This window comes from Mandrillus leucophaeus, unplaced genomic scaffold (genome assembly GCF_000951045.1).
Source record: "Mandrillus leucophaeus isolate KB7577 unplaced genomic scaffold, Mleu.le_1.0 Scaffold35, whole genome shotgun sequence".
Taxonomy (NCBI): Eukaryota; Metazoa; Chordata; class Mammalia; order Primates; family Cercopithecidae; genus Mandrillus; species Mandrillus leucophaeus.
In genome coordinates this window covers 2,902,911-2,903,411 of record NW_012103698.1, presented here as the reverse complement: position 1 = coordinate 2,903,411, position 501 = coordinate 2,902,911, and positions in this window count along the sequence as shown.

Here is a 501-nt window from a genome sequence, read left to right as displayed (position 1 = left end):
GATGTGTACAGGAGTTTATTACTTATTGGGTCCTGTCTTTGTGATGGTACCCCTGCCCTCTCACCCAAAAAACTCTAAACTCTCTTCCTCTACTGCTGCCTTGTGCCCCGCCAGAACCCCTGGGACCTCTGCAGACACTTGGATTTGGCATGTCATACCCCAGGCCCTTGTCTTCTTCCATTCCTTGAGGAGCCGAGCCTCACCCATCTAGTCCCCAGCCTCAGCCAGCCTTCCCTGCCTGCTGACTTTGAGTTGGCAAAGCACCCCCTTCCCTCTTTATGCCCTCACTATTCCTTGAGGCATGTTCCTCCTGACCTGAATCACTTCTTCCTTCCTCTCTTCAAGCCTGAAAAAGCTTATGGGACTCCCTAGTTCTGCCTGTTTTTCTCATACTCAAAAGGATTCTCTTGGCCGGGCGCGGTGGCTCACGCCTGTAATCCCAGCACTTTGGGAGGCCGAGGCGGGCGGATCACGAGGTCAAGAGATCGAGACCATCCTGGC